The 26340-nt window shown below is 43.1% G+C and overlaps 1 pseudogene; it reads right to left on the minus strand.

Moving 5' to 3' along the window:
• Window positions 1-5657: 5657 nt before the first annotated feature.
• LOC141761761 (uncharacterized) lies at window positions 5658-8535 on the minus strand (annotated as a pseudogene).
• Between the last annotated feature and the right edge of the window lie 17805 nt (window positions 8536-26340).

A 26340-nucleotide genomic window follows, 5' to 3' on the forward strand; every position in this document is an offset into this window, starting at 1 on the left:
CTCTGGAGCTGCGAGACAAAAGACAAGACAAGAGAAAACAGCAGTTAAAATATATCATAATGATGTCCATTGTTTTGGCGACTGCATAGTCCAGGATACTACGCATATTTTGCTATATAAGGGCGGTACAACTTCACTGGCATATTATTGTTGTTATTATTATTATTATTATTATTATTGATTGAAAATGGAGGCTTTCTGGTATGAATGCATGGAAGACGTTCAGAACAGACATTACGCATGACATTTCCTGCCCATTAAAAATCACCTCCCTTCATTCTGACATTCATACTTACATGTGGAGAAAAGGGGGCCAAACGAAATCGCCTCCTCTACAAACAAATCTGCTGGAAGAAGAAGAGGAGGAGGAGGGTGAGGAGGAGGAGAGGGAGGAAGGCTAGGTGAGGATGCAGTTCTTCGCTTCTGCCCAAATTCCCGTCTTGATTTCGGGGTGTAATATCACAGATCCCTCGTCGTATCCAACCAGCGACTATATCATCCACTACATCCATCCGTGCTCTGACGCACTCCGAGGAGGACACACTTTTTGGGGGCTGCGTCTCGACGTCTTGTCTCCAATTCAACAGGATCTATCTATCTATCGCCACTTCAGCCTCCGTTTCTGCTGCATCGTTCTCCCGGTATATACACTGGCAGCAATTATCGTTGAAGGGAGGTGAAAAAAAAAAAAAAGAGAAACAGAAGCAGGTGTGCAGAGAAGCGGCGAGTTAAGCATCAATGACAGCTCCAGCACGGTTAACGGAGACAAAGACGCGACGGTGGGGAAAAGTTGAGCTTCACGCAGTCGAGGGGTTGAGTCTGAGCATCACACATCTGTCTGTCTGTCTGCCGCTGGAGCCCTACCTATACTCCGGTATGCTTCCTATTGTGTGTGTGCGTGCGTGTGTGTGTGTGTGTGTGTGTGTGTGTGTGTGTGTGTGATGGAGAGCCTCGGTGAGGAAGTGGTTCGTGTACCGCAGCGCGTGCAGGCGGTGCTCGGTCCTCCCCCAGTGGATGCAGCCGGTCACTGCGCACCGTGCTACCTTGCTGCTGCAGTCTCAGTCTCACACCCGAGCTGAGCCTCTCCTCTGCCCTTCATCACCGCTGCTGCTGGGTGGCAACCGGTGGCCTTATTACCCAACACAAAAGTAACGCGTTACTCTCCAGTCATTCCTAGAGTAACGTTGATATTTGAGTATAGAGCTTAAAACGCTGCTTCACTCGCAGTTTTCCAGTTGAATCCACCCTCCCAACCCACCTAAACATTGCTTGTTTTTGTCCTTTTTTTTTTTGCCTTTTAGAAATGTATGCTGGAAGAAGCTGCCTGTATTTTTAAGTAATGCCCAGAAATATGTATTGATAACTTTTCCTTTCAATAGTTTTGTCTTCATCAAGTACATGACCAGAAATCAATAAAATAAATTTCACCTGAACCAGTGTGGGTCCCAAATCAGAGTTTACATTCAAAATGTGTGAATTCAAAGCTTTGAAAGTACTTTATCCTCGAATTATCATTAGTTTATCTATTTGAATTGGAATATTCTTAAGTGAATTCATTTATTCGTTCATTATGTTTTTACAGCGTCCCAGAACAGTTATTGTTAATAGAAAAACCTCCGAATGTGTCTTGACACTGTGGATTTAGAATCAGCAAGTAATGTTCCCTCTGTTACATTAAAATACAACTTTAGTGTTTATCAGAATCAGATCAGAAATCAGAAATACTTTGTTGATCCCTGGGGGGGAAATTGGGGTGTTACAGTTGCTCTTATATAAACATAAAAAATGTAAGAAAATAAATGAATTATGTACATAATGCCACAATATACAACACAATATATGTATAGACATATAAATAAATAAGAAATATGTGCATCAAACACATACAATATTAAACCACAGCGTAAATAAGTAAATACAAAATGCCGAAAAGTGGGATCTATTAAGTCTGTTAAAGACAAATGCAAGAATAGTATAAATAATAATTAAATAAGAATATTTCTTGAATATACAGTATCAATTCTGTGTTAATGACAGAGTATTGCACGGTTGAATTATTACAATTTCCTGTGCAGTATTGCACATAAGAATAAAAATAAATGATGGGGTTATAGCTGCTGACAGGGTTGAAATAAATCCAGGTCTATTGGTCTATTGACTCAGAGTGTCTGACACTCTGAGGGAGGAGTTGAAATGTGTGATGGCCGCAGGCAGGAATGACTTCCTGTGGCGCTCTGTAGTGCATCTCGGTGGAACGAGTCTAGCACTGAATGTTACCGTATGCAAATTACCAAAGTGGTAATTTGCTTTTGGCAAATCCTCAGCAGTATAAAACATGTAAAACATCACCTAAGACATGAATGACAGCCAAACAAGTGTTACTGATATGCAAGCTACATCTGCATAAAAGTGCCCTTCAGACAGTGTTGCTGCAGAGGAACATTAATGCTATAAACCAAAAGGAGGTACCATTTGTCTGATGTTTCTCTCTTACAGGCACAATCCCTAATCCTGAGAGTCGCCCCCCAACCAAACTAGAAAAAAAGGAATAAGATCTGGTGTCCTTCCTAATAGAAATGTTCCGATACCATTTTTTCCTTCCCGATACCGACTCCGATACCTGAACTTGCGGTATCGGCGGATACCGAGTACCGATCCGATACCAGCTTGATAAAAAAAAGATATAGTTATTATTATTAATATTATTATTATTATTATTATTATTATTATTATTATTATTATTATTATTATTATTATTATTTAGCAGCTGTTTACTTAATGTACTACTGTGCTATGATGACTATCTTTGTTGTATGGCCTGGCTCAGGTTAAACCCTTTGTACAACATGAACAAATACTTACAGAGAATGAATGCAACAGAACTCTCTTTTATTCAGTTTGTCAGTTCCAAAGAACATAAATAAATGAAGCTAGTAATGAACAACAGTTCTGTATGGCTGTCTCCTCAGTGGACAGCCTGTGTGCTAATTTGTCCTGCAGGGTGTAATATTCACAAACCCTCCGAGGGTACTGCCACCACCCCTCCAAACAGAAGCCTCACATACTGAACATATCGCGTTTAACTTGTTGGATCTTCCACTTTGAAATATTGCCAAATGGCTGATATTTTCCTCGCTCTGACTTCCGTTGTTGTTTGATCTCGTCACATGACAAGTTACCTGCAATCAGTTCTTCGCTGCTCTAAAACAGTAGTTGCCAGTGGCAGCCATGATACATCCAGGGCGACAGCACAGTGAAGCCGGCGGCGAAGAAGAAGAATTGATTTCCGGTAAACAAGTAGATTTTTCGGGGAGTTAATTAATTATGGTATCAGATCAGTAAATAGACTGGAGTACTCACCGGTACCAGATACCGAATTTTGGGCAGTATCGGACGCATTTCCAATACTGGTATTGTTATCGGAACAACACAACCTCCATAATTGTTTAGATAGATCTGTTAATACAGAGTTTAGCAGCAGACAATCACTAAATTAAAGTTAATCATGATTTCTAATCTGCTAAAGGTTTGTTTACATCATTAATCTTAATGTCAACACGACCGTAAAAGTGGTTTATATTACATGATTATATGATTATTAATCATTAATACAAACTCTTTAATTACTTATGTAAATTTATATCCAAATTCATGTGTCTGTGGAAAACAAACCAGGGTGTTTTATTGGTAACATTTTCATTGAGATTGAAACAGTCTGTTTTTTACTAGAAAAAGTAGTGAACATATAGTACTTAAACACAAAACTGTTTATAATATGAGGGTGTCACATCACAACCAGAAGCTTTGAAGTACATCCCATATACTGTATACTATATGTGTGTATATATTATATATATATATATATTATATATATATATATATATTATATATATATAATTTATATATATATACTGTATATACAGCAGGTGGTCATAATTTTATAGCTGATTGGTGTATATACAGTGTATATATAAACTGGGAAAAAATATTTCGGAAACTTGTGTTTGGTGGATTATTTCTCTGTTGTTACAATGCTAATGGTCATTGTATTTTACATGGTTGGAAAGCCTGTTTATTTACCTTCACAATGATGTCCAACTTGTAAGGATCATGCATTTATGGGATGAGCAGCACAGCTGATTATGTGGGTAGCGCCCAAGAAAAATTTGCCAAAATGCTCTGCCAATGGTAAACAGTGTATTCTCATAAGGCTACCAGGAAGCCTGCAATGACTGCCCTTCACTGTCAGGCCCGTTTGCGCTGGTGTCGACAACACAGACAATGGAACCTGAACATGTGGGGGAATGTCATGTTCAGTGATGAGTCCGGGTTCTGTCTGCTAAAGTCAGATGGCAGGGTCAAAGTATGGAGACAACACGGAGAACGCTATGCTGATTGTTGCACCGATGGAGTAACAGCTTTTGGTGGGGGCTGTGTCATGGTGTGGGGCGGCATCTCCCTCACTGGCAAAACAAGGCTTGTCATCATTGAAGGCCATCTCAATGCAATGAGATATCGGGATGAGATTCTGCAGCCAGTGGCGATCCCATATCTCCACAATCTGGGACCTAACTTCATCCTCCAAGATGACAACGCTCGCCCCCACAGAGCCAGGGTTATCACAGACTACCTCCACAATGTGGGAGTAGAGAGAATGGAACGGCCTGCCAAGAGTCCAGACCCCAACCCCATTCAACAATTGTGGGATCAGCTTGTTAGAGTGACCAACACAACCACGCTGGCTGACCTGCAACGAATCCTGGTTGAGGAATGGAACGCCATCCCACAGCAACGTGTGACCAGGTTGGTGACCAGCATGAGGAGGAGGTGCCAGGCTGTTGTGGCTGCGTATGGATCTTCCACCTGCTACTGAGGCTCCTGACATTTTGTATTAAATTAATAAAGTGTAAAATAGCCAATATGTCTTGTTTGTTCCTTGTTACTGATAGAGAGTTCAATCATCCAATCCACCAAACCACTCGAAACAAGAGTCAATACCAACAGGAGAATACACTGTTCACCATTGATGGAGCATTTTGGCAGATTTTTCTTGGGCGCTACCCACATAATCAGCTGTGCTGCTCATCCCACAAATGCATGATCCTTACAAGTTGGACATCATTGCGAAGGTAAATAAACAGGCTTTCCAACGATGTAAAATACAATGACCATTAGCATTGTAACAACAGAGAAATAATCGACCAAACACAAGTTTCCGTACTTTGTTTTTCCAGTTTATATACTGTATATACGTCATAATTACAAAGCTTAAGGTTACTTAACGTAACCCCGGTTCTTTGATAACAGAGTGAGGTGTTTCACTATGGGAATCGCCTCGGCGTGACCAACTAAGGAAGCTCCAATGACACAACGTCTGTCATTGACAGACAGGTCGACCTGTGTTAGGGCTACGCCCCCTCATATTAACACAGTCGACCGCCCCTTACAAATCATTCTAGAACGGTTTCTTTCCGTGTCTATGCATGTAGGGACGTGCTGGTGAAACACCTCACTCTGTTATCAAAGAACCGGGGTTACGTTAAGTAACCTTAAGTTCTTTTTCTAACTTCGTTCGGTGTTTCACTATGGGAGATATAGACCACTCCCGTATTGCATACGTTTCCCGAAGCCATAAACAATAAGCCAGACAGTGAACATCACACCGACCCTGGCGTGTTTGCCTCTAGCACAGCCCGTGCCAAGGATGGCCCCAAGACATCCAGCCTGTAGAACCTTAAAAAAGTGTGAGGCGTAGCCCAGCTCGCCGCAGCACAAATGTCCTGCACTGACACTCCCTTGAACAGGGCCCATGAAGTGGCCATGCTCCTAGTGGAATGAGCCTTTAACCCCCGTGGAGGTTGCAGACCTCTACAGCCATAAGCCAGGGATATGGCCTCCACAATCCAGTGGGATAGCCTCTGGCGGGAAACTGGCTTGCCCTTGTGGGAAGTGGCCCAGGACACAAACAGCTGATCCCCTTTCCTGAAACCTGCTGATCTATTCACATAGACATGCAGAGCCCGCACTGGGCATAATGTGTTAAGCCTCTGCTCCTCCACTGAGGAGAATGGAGGCGGGTGAAAAGCCAAAAGCTCCACTGTGGGACATCTGTAGGTTGACTCCACCACCTTAGGCACAAAAGCTGGATTGGGCCGTAGGCAGACTTTGGTGAGCCCTGGGGCAAACTGTAAGCAGGAAGGGCGGATGGATAAAGCCTGTAAATCACTCACACGCTTTGCTGTGGTTAAGGCTAAGAGCAACACTGTTTTAAGTGAAATAAACTTCATCCCCACCGCCTCTATAGGCTCAAATGGGTGATGAGAGAGGGCGTCCAACACGACCGACAGATCCCACAGAGGAACCAGGGGCCTGGAAACTGGAAGCTTGCGGCGTGCACCTTTCATGAAGCGACAAACTAAAGGATGTTGCCCCACAGGCTTCTCTCCAAAGCCTACATGACAGGCTGAGATGGCCGCTAAATACACTTTAATGGTAGAAAAGGCCTTACCCTTATTTACCAATTCCTGCAGGAAACATAGCAGGTCAACCACCGAACACTGAAAAGGAATGGTGTGCCTCGAGTCGCACCACTCCTCAAAAACCCGCCACTTACAACTGTAAAGAGAGCGAGTGGAGGAGGCCCTCGCACTCTGAATGGTGTCAATGACCTGTGCGGGCAGGCCTGCCGCGTTCAGGTTCCACCTTTCACGGGCCAGGCCCAGAGCGCCATGCGGTCTGGGTGTGGGTGGTAGATCTCCCCGCGCGCCTGGGATAGAAGCTCCCTGCGTATGGGGAGAGGCCACGGTTCGCCCACTAGAAGCTGAATTATTTCTGCTACCCAGTGCTTGGACGACCACCGTGGTGCTATCAGGATTAGCGACAAGCCCTGCTCTCTCACCCTGGCTAGAGTGGGGGAGATCAGGCTGAGAGGGGGGAATGCATAGAGCAGCACGTTTGGCCATGAGTGGGCCAGCGCATCCACCCCCAGAGGTGCATTTACGTCTGACAGGGAGAAAAACAGTCGACAGTGAGCGTTTTCCTGCGAGGCGAAGAGATCTACGGCTGCCCGGCCGTATTTCTGCCACACCTGCTCCACCACCTGCGGGTGGAGAGTCCACTCTCCGTACAGGGGGTTTCCCCGGGACAGGAGATCTGCGCCCCATGTTCAAAACGCCCGGCACATGAGTCGCTCGGAGGGACATTAGCCTCGAGCTGCTCCACATGATTATCTTCCGAGCTAACCTGTGTAACGGCAGTGAGCGAGTCCCGCCCTGGCGGTTGATGTATGCGACCACCGTGGTGTTGTCTGTTTTCACCAGGACGTGGCGACCTTGGAGAAATTGCAGAAAATGCTTTAGTGCAAAAAACACTGCCCAAAGCTCCAATAGATTTATGTGAGCCTGAGCCAGTCTCTGGTCCCAGGTGCCATTCACTGTTCTGCCCAACATGGTCGCTCCCCAACCTGACAGGGACGCGTCCGTTGTCATGGTTACCCTGGATGACATCGCCCCTAGCGGGACACCTGACGCGAGAGCCGTCCGGTCCTCCCACGGGCGGAGCGCCAGCACACAAGCTGGCGTTATTTTCACTCTGCGGCTGAGGTGACGGCGTGAGCACAGGCGCAACGCCGCGACCCAGCGCTGAAAATCCCTCATCCATAGGAGTCCCAAATGTACGACAGAAATCACTGACGCCATGAGGCCGAGTAGGCGCAGACAGAGTCTGAACGTCACGGCTGTCCCTACCCGGAAACGGGAGAGACACTGAGTGAGGGACGCTACTCTCCCCTCCGACAGCGTGACTCGATAGGAGAGCGAGTTTATGTTGAGACCCAAGTATTCTGTACATTGTGCGGGTTCTACTCGACTCTTTGTCCAGTTTATATTGAACCCAAGATCCCCGAGGTGATTTATCACCGCAGCGGAATCCCTGACTGCCTGCTCCCGTGAGTGGGAGCATATCAGGTAGTCGTCTATGTACGAGAATATCCTGATGCCGCTGTTCCGTAACGGAGACAGAGCTGCCTCCACACACTTTGTGAACACCCTCGGTGCTAATGACAGCCTGAACGGGATGGCTTGGTATTCGTAGGCTCTGCCTTGATACGCAAACCTGAGAAACTTCCTGTGTGCGGGATAAATGGCGATGTGAAAATACGCGTCCGAGAGATCGATTGTTACAAACCAATCTCCTGGACGAATAGATCAACAGAGCACTTTGTGTGTTAACATCCTGAAAGTGTACTTTCGTAGGTGTCTGTTTAACACACGGAGGTCTAAAATGGGCCGTAAGGCTGAGCCGCCCTTCTTGGGAATGAGGAAGTAACGGGAGTAAAAACCCCGCTGCGCTTCCTCGCTCGGGACGGCTCTGATCGCCTGTTTGTTTAGCAGGGATGCTATCTCGTCCTCTAGGACAAGTGCTGAATCCCCCCTGGCTACTGAAACTAACACACCGTTGAATCTGGGTGGTTTCATAGCGAACTGTAGCCTGTAACCCTGGGTAACAGTGGACAAAACCCATGGGTGAACTGCGCATGCGCGCCACTGGTCTGTCCACGCAACGAGTGGACTGTGCACGCCCTGCGGTGACGTCACCTCCATCACCTGGAGGGAGCGGCCTCCCCTCAGAGGAGCGTGAGCTCCATCTGCTGGGATTATGAGGCCATGACCTTGTTTTGTTTTTATTTTGTTTTGAGGGGAGCATTTCACCCTCGGCCCTTGGCCTGGCTGTGAAAATGCACACTTTATTTCTTTTAGTGTTGAATTGGGTACAAGTGCTTGGTGACACTGTGTTACCTGCCCCCTGTTCTCTTCCCCTTGAACATGAGGGGAGAGGAACTGAGAGAGGACCTCTGGAAAACTGGAACACACCAGGGCCTCTGAAGCCTGAGCTTGGGGGCTCTGCTCCACTTCCATTCCCCTTCTTTTCTTTGAGGGAGGGGGGGAGGGAGAAGCAAGGGGTGTTAGGTCGCACGCCTCTTCTTCCCGTCCCCGGGGTGGGATGGGCGGTTTCTTGCTGCAACTGCAGCGAAAGAGTGTTTGCCCCATGGCTTAGCTTTTTCTGACCGAGGCTGCTGGCTAGTCTGTTGACCAGCTGCCTGTTTCTGTGGTCTGCGGTCCGACCCCTGTCTCTCCCTCACTGCTGAGGCTGCAGCAGCAAAGCCAGCCCTTGGTCCCTGAGGGGGGCGAGAGATGGGTCGTCGGGGTAGGCAGAGGTCAAAAGCTTCACCCTCTTGTTTTCTGAGGGTGCTGGTCTCTCTCATTTTCTCCAGAGCTGGACCGAAAAGACCTTTGGTGGGGTCGTATGCCGCATCCATAACCTCTGCCTTCTGAGCATCACTCAGGCCTGAGAGATTAAGCCACAGGGCCCTCTCACCTGAGACTGCAAGTCCCATTACATGACCGCAGCCCTGTACTGCGCCACGTGAGGAGCGCAGGATGAGGTCGTTCACCACACAAATCTCATCCCAGAGAGCAGGGTTAGGTGAACCTGAGTCCAGCTGTCCACCCATCTCCTCCAGGATTTCCACCAGGTACGCAGATAGCAGTGTCATTGCATTAAGAGAGCACACTGACTGCGCTGCGTACTTATACATCCTCTGGAAAACAGACGCCGTGAGGCGCTCCATTTTACTAGGTAGAGAGATGTTGGAGGAAGCTGAGAGAGAGCGACGGTTTGGGTGGAGGTGATAAGCCACTGAAGGCTCCACCGCTGGGGGTTCGGCCAGCCCCAGTTCACCCATTCCGTGGATCTCCAGCTTTGAGTAGCCCTTGGTGGGAAGCTTACTCTTAAATGGGCTGGACCAGTACCTGCTCATTTCTTTCATGCAGGCAGGCACTGCTGGCAGGAGTTGTTTAGATGGTGGTTGGGCTGGTGGGAGCCTCTTACCATCATATAGATCTCTCTCCGCCCCTGTGGCATCCTGGGCTGCAGGCCATTGAATCCCCAATCTGGACGCGGCCCGTTTGCAGACCTCGTATAAGTTGCTGTCCACTGTGGGAACAGCATCAGAAGCGCTGGGGGGTCTGGACTGTTGAAGAGGAAATGTGGAGTCATCCTCCTCATCCTCCATGTCGTCCATGTCGAGGAGGTCAGAGCTGGCATCGCCCTCTGCGTCCTCATAGCCCGGCTCCACCTCGAGGAGCTCCTCGAAAAGTGGAGGCATGTCCGGGCAAACAGCGTCCATCGAGTCCGCCCAGCCGGTTGAGGCTCGCGGCTGATGGGTGCTGGTTGTGGCTTTTGAGATGGCTCCAGACAGGCACGGGTCCTGACTACTGGCCACTGCCACTCTCAGCCTCCTTTCCAAGATCTTTTCTGGCATTGACGCACAGTGGGTACATAACTGGGGGTTAGCCAGCGATGCTTGAGCGTGTTTAGCGCCCATGCAAGCTATGCACATAGGATGAGGGTCCTTGCCCGAGATGGAAGCCCCGCATGACGCAGGGCACAGGCGGGATGCAGCCTCTTTAACCTTCGGCTCCGACCCTTTGGTGGGGGGAGCAGCCGAAGACATGGCGACTGGAAAAGGAGCGAAAAGTATAAATATTCAGCCGTATCAGGCGCGCCGCAACGCGTTAGCCTGTCGGTTAGTAGCGTTAGCAAACGGGGTTTAGCCCGAGCTAACAGCGCACCGTTAGAGTCTGCTCGCCGTGACACGTTAGCTGAACTCCGGGTACTCGGTTCGGCTAACAAGCTAATGCTAACTGAACCTAGTAGGCTCGCCTTAACGCGCTAGCCGTACGGTATAATGTTACACAGTCACCGGCTACACCGATAAACAAATACAGGTTAGCCGGACAAAACAGCTCGCCTTAATGCGGACACTGCTCGGTTAATTATCCTGTGTAACACCACAAAGTACACTTCTCACGAAGTACTTACTCAGCAAAACCAAACTAAAGTCTGGAACTGCGTTCGGCGACGTTTTCCTTGACGGGTCGTCTGTGAACTGTTAAGCAGAAAAACCAAGCTAGCTTAGATGAGCTGAGGGAGCTATAGTTTCTTCACGGGAAGAAAAGCGAGAATGATTTGTAAGGGGCGGTCGACTGTGTTAATATGAGGGGGCGTAGCCCTAACACAGGTCGACCTGTCTGTCAATGACAGACGTTGTGTCATTGGAGCTTCCTTAGTTGGTCACGCCGAGGCGATTCCCATAGTGAAACACCGAACGAAGTTAGAAAAAGAACCTATATTGTAAGTCAGATTCTCTTAACAGCGCGGAAGTCCTTATAAATTCTGCTTCACATCTTTCCTTCACCTCATGACGTTTTCCATCGAGGTCAAGGAAAAGTGGTTAGAAAAAGGATGTAATTTTTTTACTTTTCGACCGCAGCCATTGATTCCCAGTGATCCTTGTTTGCTCCAGTTTGCCTCTGCTGTATCATATTTTGAGGACGTTTCAAAGGTTTGTAGATTTCAGCCAAACCTTGTTTAAAAAACAAGTGGTGGGAAATTAAAGTATAAAATATTCATAAATCTATACTTGAGAATAACAAAAAGCCATTAAGTGACACTTGAGCTGCCCTCTGCTCTGGGCCCCGGTAAAAACCTCAACAGCAGAAACAACAATGTGTTTGTGCCCCTGAAAAATGACTAAAATGTAATGAGCATAGTGTATCTACAACAGTTTCAGACGCTTGTCTATTTTATTTGAATCACATCATTTTAAGCTATAGAATATAAATTCATAGACGTCACCTTTTCACCTTATAATAGAAACACCAGAACACTTTACTCTCTAAGTTTTACTTTATCTTTCACACGAGAGAGACCTAACCCGACCTTATGAGAGTTTGAAGACTGTAACACAACAAGCAGTCTAACAAATGACTGTGCTCAGGTATTAATTAGTCAAACAATGCATTACTATTGAAAAAGCAATTAAGTATGCATTACTTTCTTTGAGTAATGAGCATTGAAAAGCACAGACAAGTCACTATATTGAATATCATGGTGATTTGTCACTAATGTGTCCACATTAGCTCTTGTTTATATACAGATAGGTGCCACAGTCTTGTGGAAATAATGATACTTAAGGATTGTTTTACTGTACAATAAATATGATGATCAGTGACCAAGCAATTGCAACATGTGCTGAAGAAAAGTCACAGTCAGTCTTTTACCATAAAGACAAGTAGAGCAGAGATGTATACAGTTGAAAACATGAGATAATACCATATATTATTCTGTAATATTGCCATTGCTTTATCATTTTTATGCGTCCGCGCCAGCGACAACCATGGCATTATGTTTTCGTGTTGTACGTCTGTTCGTACCACGTGAACGTGGTATCTCAGGAACACTTTGATCAAATTTCTTCAAATTTGGCACAAACGTCCACTTGGACTCAAGGATGAACTGATTAGATTTCGGTGGTCAAAGGTTACTGTGACCTCACAAAACACGTTTTTGGCCATAACTCAAGAATTCATATGCTAATTAAAGCTGCAAGCAGCGATGAACGGGGCCTCGCACCTTCCCGCGCGTCGGGAAGGTCCTCTGTCCTCTGTCTAAACAACATAGACACATGTATTATCTTTCCTCAAGAACATGAGGTTCATGAAGAGCATATGGTGTTGTTTCATATGACGTGTAGTACAGCAAACTTGTCATCTCGAAAGCCATGCAACCCAATTCGACATCTTGATTGTTTGAGAAAAAAAAGACAAATATATTGTGCCACACATAAAAGCATAGATTGCTTTTTTTTTACTTAATTACTACCTATTTTAACATTGGATAAAGTGTGTCAACATAGGGATGGATATTATTATAATTAGTTTCACAGAAAATATAAGCAGTTATCGTAATATTAAGCTGAATTTCTCATATAATTTAAGCATGGTGTGCTTCCATCCCAGTTTTATTTATTTTTTTTATATTATTTTTATTGACAAATTTTAACGACAACACACACATCAAACAAAAATCAAAACCCGCAACCAAACCCGAAAGCTCGCACACTCGCACACTCGCACACTCACACACACACACTTTTACACCCGGGGAGGAGTAATACAAATCCCTAAGAGAGAATTATCTAAACCGCATACAAAACATACATATTATTACATACAGTATCATCCATGTGATAGTTAAATGCAGGCCATCCATAGTGGGAGTATTCAACAGCAGAACAGAGAAAAGGAAAACAAAACAATCAATATGAATAGAAATATTGTCAAACTGAGTCCAAATATTGCAAAAAGGGGCCCCAAGATTCTTCCCATTTATGTTGACATTTAAAATGATTGGCTCGCAATTTCTCCATGTGTATAACTGAGACCAATTCATGCAACCAGTTTCTGAAGCACGGTGGAGTTGGTGTCTTCCAGTCTTTGAGAATAAGTTTTTTTGCTACTACCATGCCCATCAATAGAGCTGTTTGAATAAGTAAAGGGAGAGTTGAGGAGTCCACTGAAGATCCAAAAAGAGCCAAATCTCTGTCAGGAGAGAGAGTCCTTTGATAAACCCCAGAAAAAAAGAAGAAGATTCTTGACCAAAACTGATAAATTAATGGACAGTCCCAAAATAAATGCAGCAATGTACCATCATTTGATTTACATTTATCACAAATTGGAGACACAGAGGGGTAAAATTTATGTAACATGACTTTAGAATAGTGAAAACGGTGAATCACTTTGAACTGAATTAACCTATGCCTGCTATTTAATGAACAACTATGAATACGGGAGAGTGCAGTCTTCCATAGTTTATCAGGCAACACGTCATTAATTTCCCTTTCCAAAGCCTTCTTAATACAGTTAACAGATTCAGAATCTTTGGAGAAATAATTCACAAATTTGGAGATAAGCTTCTTACTCTCTGGTGAAAGAGAAAGCAATTCTAGAAAAGCGTTTCTCTCGCAAGTAGATTTAAAATTTTGAATATTTTCCCTCACAAAGTGCCTAAGTTGCATATAACGGAAAAGATTGGAATGTGGTAAATTATACTTTGAGCTTAATTGACCAAAAGATCCATCACAGTTTTTAAGTCAAGGAAGCAACTTATGTAGAATGTAGGAGAACAGATTTATATAAATCTATACCATAACAGCCATAAAAGCAAGGGTAAAGTAAACTACTAGGAGGCCTGTCATATGGGACAGGCTAAAATCACTTGTTGACACTTACCAAACTCTTGGAAGCTGTAGGTAGGTCAGATGAAAGTTCTGGTGATGATGAGGTCTTCCTGAGAGCTAAACACCACAGAGAGACACATTTATTAGCACTCTGCAGAACATGAGGTTCACAAGAAGAGCACTACACTCGTACACACTTTAAAAGCTAAAACATAATGTCTTATAGGCCCCAGACAGGGCAGAGTCTTTGTATAAAATCATTTATTTTTGAATTTGAAAATCACAGCCCCATCATTATTACCTGGGTTTGGTGTTTTATGTATTCCATGTGCCTGGATAAGCATTTATTGTGATGCTCCCTCAGGCGTTGTAAGTGCGCTTTTAACCTAGTGGATCGTGCACTCTGTCTGCAGGAGCTTAAGTAGAAACCAGTTGATGTAACATAACATCTGTATACCTAAAAATGCACATTTTTACACTTCTAATGAAAATACCTGCAATTTGAGTCAATAAAACGTCATCATGTTTACAGCTTCTGTAGATACAGGAAATCAAGTCCATAAACCTATTCAGAGAAAACAACATCTCCCCTACTTAAAATGTTGTTATAGAGATGATAAACTGGCATGAATGAAGTTCATGAAGCTCTTATCAGTGTGTTTATATGCATTGCATTAACCAGGTTACAGTGGCTTTCTCCAGTCAGCTGATTAACTGTCAACAAGAAGCCTGCTTTCTGTAGGCAGCAGGGTAGGGGATTACAGGTAAGAGGAGCGGCAGGATGAAAACAGAAATCTTTACACGGAGCAATGCGTCCTCACATTTAAAATAACTACAACCGAAGTCTGACTGAAACTTAAACTAACACAAAGCAGCCTATAGAAGCCTGAATAACTCTTTTTCCAGCGCTGAACATTTAACTGTTTGTTACAATCAGCCACCACCCCCACACTGCTCGATAAAAAGGGAGCGGCAGCGTCTGCTATCACTAGTAATTACAATAATATTCATAACTAAAGCTGCAAGCAGCGATGAACGGGCCCTCGCACCTTCCTGCGCGTCGGGGGGTACTGGCGGGACGCCGATCGATGCTGCCAGGCACAATGAAACCGGAACTCTGATGAGTGCAGTGACGCCTTCCACAAGACTCTACGACAAACGGTTCATGAGTTATGAAAGGGGGCGTGGCTAATATGTAGGGGGTTGGGATAACCATACCAATGAAGAAGGAACTCTCTGCTAGGGATGTCACGGTACCAGAAATCTAGTAGTCGATACCAATACCAGTGAATTTCCACGATTCTCGATACCCAATTCGATACCACGGTACAAAAAACAACAACAACAACAACAACAACAATCCAACACGCACTCTTTCATTTAAAACATTTGAACATTATAAAATACAGAGGCATGTAGCCTTTAAGTAATAGATAAAAAGAATTGACCCATCCGTTCATTTTGGCGTATCAGCAGCATGTTATCAATCGATAGTCAGACGACGGACGCTATATTCTGACCGTGAATGCATCTGGTCCGTCAGCTCAGAGCAGCAGGTGTCACACACGGGACGAGAGAGTTGACAGACTGAGAAATGGCAGAGGATTTGTTGTCAAAGTGAAAAGCAAACGCACCTATTTGGCAATATTTCACGTTTAATCTCAATGCTATAAGAGAACCATAACGTTAATGAGGTAATCGCCGCCAGGTGGATGGAGCCATCACAGCCGGTGCGCACGGAGCAGCGGCGCCAGGTAGACCCCCGCAGCAGAACCCCGCAGCAAAAGGGCTACCGGAGAAGCCAGACACACCGCCACCCGACGGTACAGATCAGAGTCAGCGCTCTGCACATGTTGAATGTAATCTTACTTGTAAAATGTCTTTTGTAATCGGTAACACCGGTGTTGTCACAAGTTTATTAACCGGTGGGAAATTTTCCTCGCTATCGCATCCCTACCGATGTCCATTACAGGCATCGTACGGTACCTTCGGTACTGTAGAAAAAGAGTACCGTCACGTTTTTAGAATTTGGGCATCAACTTGATACCGAAGTATCGGTTCTCGTGACATCCCTACTCTGCTGAGTGAAATGACATCTCCCACATGAGTCTAAGACAAATGGTTCATATTACAATACAAAGAAGAATTTCTACAGTTTCAATAGGGCCTTCGCTGGCCCGACGTTGTCGGTGCTCGGGCCCTAATTCCTACAGTTTCAATAGGGTCCACATGTTATATCTGCCTACCACATTTCACACATGTAGGTGAAACCTGAATGAGTGGCTCAATTTTTCCAACGTTGTCGGTGCTCAGGCCCTAATTATGACAATTACACACAGATGTCTAATAGGATGAAATGATGAAGTGATGACATTTTGGACAGACATGGATGTAAACTGCAGCATGACTGGTTGGCAGAGGCATATAACCGCTCGACGGTATTTGTAGTTTAGCTTGAAAAGCAGATGTTTGTGCTGATGGTCTTTCCCTGAGAAGTCACTATAAAAACCTTAAAACCCAGACATTTCAGCACCTGGCGAGGTAACTGTTGAGTCACTGTTATTGATCAACCACCCTATTGCCACCAAAGATTTATTTGGATCATTTTGCACTATGGGACAGTAAAGGTCTTATTCATTGCACCTTTGAAACCTCCCAGATTTAATTTATTTCATTGTGCAGATAGTTGGTTTTTCTGCAGGTACCACCGCAGGCCTGGTGCTGGGATACACAGCAATCAGTAGCCAGAGCTCATTCAGTCCATTTGATTCAAACTATCCGTTTGACTCAAAAACTCTAATTAGGACAAGAGCAGTCTGTTATTTTAGAGCAGATAACGGATGCAAGATACCTCTAAGGAATCCTAATCATTCCCTCAGGTATCTTTGAAGTCTCTAGTTGTAATATTCCTGTAAGGATATTTTTGGTTGCCTGTGCAGTCTCCTTCTTATACAATCACTGTGCTTCTTTTTCATAAATCTGAAACAAAATGTAAAATCCAATGCGGAGGCTTGTACTTGTGAAATAATCAGCACTGCTGACTGTGCAAGTATCTCTCACTGATTCTTTAAAGAGCTGCACAGTCGTCTCTCTCTGTATTTTATACGACAGTAGAGGAGCTCTTTTCTAGTCTGCATAACATGTACTGTAGGAAACCTTCCACCCACCACACACACAAGCACACACATGATGCACACTCACTCCTTGCACTTCATTGAGCATCCACCTCAGTCAGCACCAGGGGGAGTTGTGAGGTCAGTAATAATAAGAGGTGATAGCAGGTGCCTTATTACACACAGGTTTAGATGCACTTTGAACTGATGCCAGAGCTGCAACACAGCTGACCCCATGATGACACACGTTGAGTGACCGCACCTATTTGCATAATGAGGCAGAAATGCATAAAGAAATGTAAAAAGAAATGTGTAAAGAAATGTATAAGGAAAGGATACAGAAATAAATAAGTGTGGTGGGATAAATAAGGGGTGAAATGCAAAGGGAAAATTGTGCATAAATAAATAAATGCATAAATATATAAATAAATACATAGATTTAAAAATAAATGCAAAAATAAATAAATACATTTAATAGAAATGAATACAAAAATAATACATAAAATTGAACAGAAGAGTAAATAAAAAAGGGAATTAACACAAAGATAAATAACAAAGCTAATTAAAACAGAAATATCAATTTATGTCACATTTTATCAATTAATTAATGGCTACATTTATTTTTAATATTTTTTTTGCTACATTTAATAACATATTTATTTATCGAGTCATTTATTTATTTATTCATTTATTTTGCTGCTTTTAGGGCATATTGGTTCATGTGAGCGTGCCCCACTGGCTCGCTCACGGCCGCCGCTCTGCACTGCGCTCATACAGCAGTTACAGCTGATAACGCCGTCTCGATGCCGTTACGGATGCCATTGCAGATGCTGTTACGGATGCCGTTGCCATATTGAGAGCCGTGCGGAGGCAATAGAAATGCTCCCAGTCTGGCATTTAGCACCTTCAAAGTAAGGACTTGTAAGCCAAGAAAATGACAAACCCTGCAAAAGTAATTATGAATATTGTTAAAAAAAATAGTTTCCTTTGTGTGATTTTTTTCAAGAAGTCATTCAAAACTGGCTGATGAAGTCAGAAAAGTGGGAGACTTTTGACAGTAAAGTGTAAGAGTTAATGATGCAATGATAACATTTTAACCTTGTCGGTGTGATAGAGAATCAAGTTTTGCATCAGTGGACAGAAGGGAACTTTCATTTAGTCAGGTACATTAAATCTCTTTGAGACTGAGAATCCTGACAATGAATTGCATAATATTGCATGAAAAAAGTAATTCAGCTTAACTGTTCGGTTTACGCAGGGCTGGGCAATGTGGTAGAAATCAATATCATGATATCATAATGAGTTTGTCCTGTACTGATATATGATATGCAGTATGTGTATAAAACAACACAATTTCAAGAGTAACTTTCCCCACTAAAATGTCTTTGCTGACCTCTAGTGGTTCAACTTTTCAGCTTGCTGCAGTGATCTACAGGTGTACTCCAGGAGGACATTGTGACATCACTATTGGGTGTGGTTACAGGTGCAACAAAGCACACCTCTGCTGGGTGTGGTCGGAGGTGAAACAGACTTGTAACTTTCAACCAGAGAAGGCAGTGAAACGCTTTTCAGCCTGATGTTAAGGGGGACATATCATGCTCATTTTCAGGTTCATACTTGTATTTTGGGTTTCTACTAGAACATGTTTACATACTTTAATGTTCAAAAAACACATTATTTTTCTCACACTGTCTGTCTGAATACACCTGTTTTACATACACCTTCTGTCTTAAAAGCTCTGTTTTAGTTCCTGTCTCTTTAAGCCCCCGTCCTGAAAAAGCCCAGTCTGCTCTGATTGGCTTGAGAGAGAAATATGGTGCATCTTTGCAAGCTGTGAGCGGTTGGGTGGGAGAAAAAATCGATACAGCATAGAATCGCGATATTTTGTGTGGCAATATTGTATCGATACACAGATGTCAAGTATCAATCTATTTATTATATAAACTGTTAACCTCTTAACAATCCGACAGCCCACCGGCGGGCCCACCTGCTATTCAGTCTTTCAGAGGTTGTAGCGGGCTCAGTAAAGCTAGAGTGAAAATACTGCTATCGTAAGAAATTAGAAAACCTAAGGAATGAGTGTCCACCAGAGTTACATTAGAGAAGAAAGGCAACATTAAGACCCTAATATAAGGAGATATCAGTAGGCTACCTCCAGGTCTGGAAAGTGAAGCCAAGGTGGAAGTGCCTTAAACTTGCGTTCTATCTAACAGCCAGCAGGGGGCGACTCCTCTGGTTGCAAAAAGAAGTCTGATTGTATAGAAGTCTATGAGAAAATGAGCCTACTTCTCACTTGATTTATTACCTCAGTAAACATTGTAAACATGAGTTTATGGTCTCAATCGCTAGTTTCAAGTCTTCTTCAATACAGCATGATGTTTATTTAGTAAATTATGGTCCCATTTAGAGTCAAATAGACCATAAAGCAGGGGATGCTTTAGGGCGTGGCTACCTTGTGATTGACAGGTCGCTACCACGCTGTTGTCCGGTCTGGGAGTTGTCTGTGTTTTCGTCTTACAACTTTAACCCTTTCACAGTGTGTTTTCAGTTCATGAAAGTTAATTATAATCTTTATGGTTGCCTAAAAATGTCTTATTCAGCGTTTGGTTGTACTTAGCTCCATCCTCTCATGTCACTTCTGGCTGCAAAAAAACAAGATGGCAACAGCCAAATACCAAGATGGCGACGACCAAAATGCAGCTTCAAAACAGCACTCCACCAACCAATATGTGATGTCACGGTGACTACATCCACTTCTTATATACAGTCTATGGGAGATATACTAGTTGAATGAATTAATAAAATGTTGGATTTTCAGATTTTTGTAAAAAAGTTTAAAAAAAATTGCCAGAATTTTTTAGCCACTTCAGAACGTCAGAATTGTCTCAGGTGGACGGGGCTGTGTTAGAGCAATCTTTACATTTTTTAAATCATGCCTACAGCCCTGAACCACACAGTTTAAAAGACCACAGCAAATACAGTATGTTCTGAATTATGTAGTCATAAGATATTTAACAAACAAAGAAATACAGATGTGCTAATAAAAGACAACAATAGATATGGAATGAGATTGGATATAAACAGAGAAAGCCGAGAACAGAAGACAGTGAGGAATCATCAGCAGTCGATACACATAAACACACCTACCACCTACATCCACACTGAAACATCCAGATCAGTCACCAAACAAAAGTCTCGTCCTTGGCAGCGCTGTGGAGGCGTTTGTTTAGACCTGATGGAAGGAGGGTGAACACACGAGTGTGGGGTGATGCGGTGTGTTCAAGGCCCCGGTGAGTGTTTTTTGCATGCGACACAATGATGTTTAAAGGAGTCTGTTTCTGTGAGCGACTGTGATCGCGGACTCATCCAGTAGCAGATAGAGGAGGCGAGGCTCTGCAGAGAGGAGAGCAAGGTGTGACTGAGTGGGTTTGTGGATGTTGTCAGTCCTGTTATGGCAGTGTTTACCGTGTGTTCGATAAAGAAAAGCGAGAGGACTCCTGTTCCAGAGCTCAAAACCAATGACCCGTGACTGAAATCTGTGATGTCAGCAAGATGTACGACTCGGAGTGGTTTTTATGTGCGGCTTCATATAAAGCTTGTTTGAGCTGTTACTCCAAAATGAGCTTTTTTTTCTTTTTTTATAGTTGTGCTTAGAGTTATGAACCGGAAAATGATCCTTGGCACTGAAACCTTCACCTCGTCCATCACTTCTACATTGACTCCCATGTGGATACTAATGTGACATTACAGGACAGGCCTTGTCTTTTTATGGCTGTGGGAAAGGGGCCTAATATGCTCCCCAGGACATTTATTTTAATGCTTCTTTTGTAGTGTATTCTTTAAACTGGCTGCAACACAAATGTTCTATTTTTAGGACTATAATATTGACATTAACTTAAAGGGGAACTACGCCTTTTTTCAAATTTCATACAATACATGTTATTCCTATGGTCTAAGGCGGTCCAAAAATATTAGTAAACATGAACAACTCTCTTCCAAATCCAAAACTTAGAGCGCTTAAACTCAAACTTGTGATGTCATAGGGTATAAAATGTGGAACTGCGCCATAGAAAAAAACCTGGCATGGCCATTTTCAAAGGGGTCCCTTGACCTCTGGCCTCAAGTTATCTAAATAAAAATGGGTTCTATGGGTACCCACAAGTCTCTTTCTTTAGACACATACTGTATATGCAAAGAGTATAGAAGCAAAGAGACAAAACTTGCTTTTTTGACAACAGCCGCTAGATGGCGCTGCGGTGGCGCTGCCGCCATTTTGGACTGAAAACGCCAATGAGTCTGTGGCTATGGATGTATAAAGAGATGTCTGTAAACCAAAGGATCACTTTTTTCGAGGCAAATCAACTCCCCAGTACGAACACTTTAATAGCCCTGCTTTAAATCATTACGTCCTAAAATTAGTTAACTAATAGCCAAATCCAGAGTTATTTTCCTCGGCATAATAAACGTGCATCAGACACATGGGACTGCACCGCCCTGCATGCTTATATGACATATCCGGTTCTGCCAGCTTCCTGCTAGCTGTATGCGGAACAACCAATTGACTTTCTCTTCTCTGTAATTTTCGTTCTTTGATATATGTTCCGGATGCAGTGACACGAAATGGAGCGTTTTTTGAAACAGAAAAGTGATGTTGGAGACAACCCTGCTCCAGTAAAAGCTCCAACGCGTGTGGTGAGGAAATACGACCCTGAATACTTTGGATTCATAGTGGCAGGCAGTGATGGGAGAGGGTAAACTGAATATTTATGTGGGTCAGTACACCTGACAGTGGCATAACACATATTTATAGCCCTGTTTTTCGTTTATTTGGGAAGGTGGTCCTCGGAAATTTTTGAACAGTGAAAAGTGGACCTCAAGTTACAAAAGGTTGAGAACCCCTGTTATAGATGACACTGAGAGCACCCAGGGGAATGTTCTGACTATATGGGAACATTTCCTGTTTCACAACTGACAACACTGCAATAGAATGAAGCTCATTTGGGTATAAAAAAGAAACCAAACATTGTGTGGGTACACAGAATCAGCCTCCCATTCATTGTTTATGGAGCCAGCCCGATCGCACGAAAAGGCGTATGAATGACATGATAATTCTCGAGGCATTTAGCGTGCAATAACAACACCTTTGTTGCTTTTGGCGTGTTATGTGTACGCCATTTAGTCTGTACTGACTGCAAGGCAAGAGCATCCACATAAATATGCTACACTCAAAGCTAGTGACATAGAATAAAAACTGAGAGAGACTGCTTATGGCGGGCGGAAGGGGAGGTTGGTGGGTCCAACAAACACTGGACTTTCAACCTAGAGACCTGTATTCGAGACTGGTGTTCATGTCCCAAGCAGGGTTTACATTAGCCGTTTTTTAGCCGGCATCACATGTAGCTGTCTGACAGATTAAATGATCAACGTCCAAAATGTCCATTGGGAAATATGCCCAATTAATTAATTAATTAATTAATAGAATATTAAATAGCCTAATATTGTAAGATACTGTATGCTGCGGAGGCAACTTAAATATAAACTTATATTACAAAAGTGTAAATACCTCCGCTGCGCTTTTAATCCAATACACTTTTTGTCACATTCATCAAATATAATTATTTATTTTATTTAATTATTCACATCAAATAGATAATTATAGAGACAAGGAGCGCGGCGATGTGCTCGCTGTGAGAAGAAGAGACGGTGGACTATTTCACGCAATGTTTCGGTAAGGTATTAATAATAATTTGAATGTCAACGTTATGAATGAAGCTTCAAACTATTCGGTAGGCTACAGCCCTATGAGCCACACAACACTATTTTGAGTTTGACCAGCCTATTATTTAACTTATTTACTTTTAACTTATTTTTAAGTTATGTCAAATATAGGCTATTATATGGCTATTTAAAGCATATGTCCAGTAGTTGTTCTTTCTGGCTTGAATTCTTCAATATTATTAAAAAAAAAGTCTAGTATAAACCCTGGTCCCAAGTGTGTTGTTTTACTTAGTTTGCGTAGTAATTTTAAGCCCAACTATGATGTTTTTCCTAAACCTGACTGTGGTGTTGTTGCCTAAACATAACCGCAACTGTTCACGTGAACAAAGTGACGTTAAATGACACCGGAAAAGCCCTTTGACAATGTTAAGCCTAGCATATAAATAACATGCAAAAAGGCTAAAATGCGTTATCATGACACACAGAAATGCCGTGCTATTTATACGCCTTCCCATGAGATTGGGTTTGAGCAGCTCCAGACTTTATACATGATGACATCACAAATTTGGAATCTGGTTTCTTTGAGAAAGAGTAGCTCATGTTCACAAGTATTGATTGGATGAAAATAACATATTGAAATTCTTAATTCAGCTGGTGTTCCCCTTTAAAAGTCCTACCTGCCGTCTCGGATTCCAGGGTTCACTGTGAATAAGGTGTTCCTGTAATTAGTATATCTATGGTCTCTGCTCCATACTTAATAAATCAATTTTTAATGCAGATGCACTCATTTTAAGAGGAATTACCAGCTGTTATACAAACTAGTCAGACAATGACTAATGATATGTTCTACTCGGAATACAAGATCTGGTGTTCATTAAAGGACAAAATGCATGCTCACAATGATGCATTTCAGCTGAAGGAAGTAGTGCCTTGGAGGACGAGGGTGACACTCTATAGAAGTCCTTGTTAGGTAGGTGGTACGGCAGAGTCCCTGGTGGCTGCAAGGGCAGACGGAGCAGCAGTCGGATGAACCGTGGCCGCTGCCCAAGTACTTATATTGTACTGTCACTGCAGACCGTCCAGCTCGTGGTGCAGTGCTAACTTTTCACTGAATGCAGCAGACTACAGAATATCTCAAAAACAGAGAGTAGCAGACTTGGAGGCTGATTCAGCTGTTTGAAACAAAAAAAAAAAACTAACTCCAGGACTGCACCTAAGTACAATTTTGAGGTACTTACTTGAGTAGTTCTATTTCATGTTACTTCACACTTCTATACCACTACATTTTACTCCTTTATCTGACAGCTATGTACACTCACAGTATGTTACTTTGCAGATGTACAGTTTATAGACAAATTATTTGCAGCCCTAATAATAATAATAATATAAAACTCTGAAAGGTGAAGTAGTTTTACTTTATTGCAGAACGTTTTACCTGTTATTATTAATTATTCAATGCAGAATTGCTACTTTTCCATAAATTATTTGAATATTCCTTCCCCCCACAGGATCCAAGTGAAAACTAAATTGCACATCATTAATAACAATGTTTTGGGGAAACTTTGGAGTTGTAGATTTATGACTCATACAGATAGATTATTCATACAGATTGAGAGAGCCGACGAGGTTCCCTGCAGTTGTAGACGTTGATGTATCAGTTTTTAGATCATGCACAGAAAAATACTTAAAGCCACTGCAGGGAAACTGTTTTTACTTTTGCATCCCGTAATGGTGGGATCAAAAAAGATGCTCTGACTGTGCCTTTTTTAATATTACAGTGTCTTAATGTGAGTGATGAATGGGCTGAAACACAGGACAGGCTGTACCAATATTCACTGGGATGGTCACATCTTTCAACAAACACAAAAGCAATGCTAGAATGATTTGAAAGATGCCATAATTACATACAAAGTAGTGGCTTTAGGTGGTTTGAGAAATAATACATTGACTTTCAGATATTACATTTTCTTTCAGTTATTCAAACTCAAGTTCTGTTAACATAATTCAGTTGATCACAAACTGTTAAAGTTCATTTCATGGACGTTCAGCAGAAAGTGAAAAGTCATAAAGCTTCTTCTGTGACCTGTGGGATAACTTTGACCTTAAGAAAAGAAAACTTCAAGTATAAAGGTGAACAAACTTTTTTTTTTTTTAAATAAACTGACAGAAGTCACACAAACATACACCGATTAGCCATAACATTATGACCACCTACCTAATATTGAGTAGGTCCACCTTTTGCCGCTAAAACAGCCCTGACCCGTCGAGGCATGGACTAGACCACTGAAGGTCTGCTGTGGTATCTGGCACCAAGCCGTCAGTAGCAGATCCTTTAAGTCATGTATAAGTTGCGAGTTGGGGTGGGTCCTCCGTGGATCGGACTTGTTTATCCAGCACATCCCACAGATGCTCGATTGGATTGAGATTGGAGAATTTGGAGGCAGAGTCAACACCTCGAACTCGTTGCCGTCCACATGATGTAAAAGAAAACGTGATCCATCAGACCGGGCCACCTTCTTCCAATGCTCCGTGGTCAAGTTCTGATGCTCACATGCCCATAGTAGGTGGTTTTAGCGGTGGACACGGGTCAGCATGGGCACCCTGACCGCTCTGCGGCTACGCAGCCTCATACGCAACAAACTGCGATGCGCTGTGTGTTCTGACACCTTTCTATCGGAACCAGCAATAACTTTTTCAGCAATTTGAGCTACAGTAGCTCTTCTATTGGATCGGACAACACGGGCCAGCCTTCGCTCCTCACCTGCATCAATGAGCCTCGGGTCTGACCCTGTCGCCGGTTCACCGGTTTTCCTTCCTTGGACCACTTTTGGTAGGTCCTGACCACTGCAGACTGGGAACATCCCACAAGAGCTGCAGTTCTGGAGATGCTCCGACCCAGTCGTCTAGCCATCACAATTTGGCCTTTGTCAAAGTCGCTCACATCCTTATGCTTGCCCATTTTTTCTGCTTCCAACACATCAACTGCAAGGACAAAATGTTCACTTGCTGTTTAATATATCCCCCCCACTGACAGGTTCCATTGTAACGAGATAATCCACGTTATTCACTTCACCTGTCAGTGGTCTTAATGTTATGGCTGATCAGTGTATATATAGTAGGGCTGTCAATCGATTAAAATACATAATCGCGATCAATCACATGATTGTCCATAGTTAATCACGATTAATCGCAAATTCATTTCACATTTTTTTTATTTTTCAAAATATACCTTAAAGGGAGATATATCAAGTATTTAATACTCTTATCAACATGGGAGCGGGGAAATTTGCTTGCTTTATGTAAATGTATGTATATATTTATTATTGGAAATCAATTAACAACACAAAACAATGACACATATTGTCCAGAAACCCTCACAGGTACTGCATTTAGCATAAAAAATATGCTCAAATCAAAACATGGCAAACT

Source organism: Sebastes fasciatus, chromosome 2, assembly GCF_043250625.1.
Source record: "Sebastes fasciatus isolate fSebFas1 chromosome 2, fSebFas1.pri, whole genome shotgun sequence".
Classification (NCBI taxonomy): domain Eukaryota; kingdom Metazoa; phylum Chordata; class Actinopteri; order Perciformes; family Sebastidae; genus Sebastes; species Sebastes fasciatus.